This window comes from Triticum aestivum, chromosome 3D, assembly GCF_018294505.1.
Source record: "Triticum aestivum cultivar Chinese Spring chromosome 3D, IWGSC CS RefSeq v2.1, whole genome shotgun sequence".
Lineage (NCBI taxonomy): Eukaryota > Viridiplantae > Streptophyta > Magnoliopsida > Poales > Poaceae > Triticum > Triticum aestivum.
Window position 1 is genome coordinate 122,267,440 of NC_057802.1, and position 995 is coordinate 122,268,434.

Sequence of the window (995 nt, forward strand, 5' to 3'; positions counted from 1 at the left end):
TAGATAACATGTACATTGTCTAAGGGTTTATTTGTACAGATTCAGGGAGTTTCCACAGTTCTTGCTATGTGCAGCCCGCAATTTTTATTTAATTCTAACGTGATTATTAATTAAGTTCTTGATCAGAACCATTCAATTCATTTATACTGACAGATGTAGTAGTATGAACATTTTTTTAGATATGATACTTATTTTCTTAACATATTAGACTCATTGAGCCATTCTGCAGCTTAAGAATAATAATACACAAAGAAACTAGTTTGGTTTCCTCATCTCAGCCTATCAGGTTTCTGCTCCTAAAGATGTTCTCAGAATTTCTTTATATACTTGTTTCATGTTATGGGACAATGCGCTAAGCTTAGATACTCAGCTAGATCGGTAACATTTTTGTTTCCATTCACACTTTTGCATACGGTTGATTTAACATTCTATACATGGCAAATCTTTATGCTTACATATTTATTGTTGTAATCAGCGTGTGGACGAACATAACTAGGAGGCCTACCATTTCTCATAGCTTTGGAAGCAAACTGGACCTCACTAAATAGAGCTGGGATGTTTCTATTAGACGTCTGGTTTAGTAAAATGCTATCTAAAGCCTGAATACGACATTCAGATTAATTTGGTTCAGTTTACTTGTGCATTTCCTACAATTATAACATTTATGCAGGGTCGTCTTTTAATCACCTTTTTATCAGTCTCAAGTTAACTAAGAGTTTTGACATTGCAGTCCCAATTTTTTTTCCTAATTTTGTGGCAATTGTTCATAAATGCTGGTTATTAGGACATCACTATAGGATATGTCAGGGACTTCTTTTATGATAACTTTGATTTTAAACCCTGGAGAGGTCTTACCTGGTGGAAACGCCGTCCAAGGACCCATCACATGCTAATGAGTTCCACACAGGTATGACACTGAGTCAACAATGTGATGTCCGAACCCCGGTTTACAATGGCGGAGACAGGGGGGACCAGCAGGGGCCCTGGCCCCCCCC

General features: G+C 37.4%; 1 protein-coding gene across 1 annotated transcript in view; it reads right to left on the minus strand.

Annotated features, from left to right (window-relative positions):
* The window catches only part of LOC123077798 (uncharacterized), a 3,376-nt gene that overhangs the window by 1,219 nt on the left and 1,162 nt on the right, over positions 1-995 (minus strand). The window lies entirely within an intron of this gene.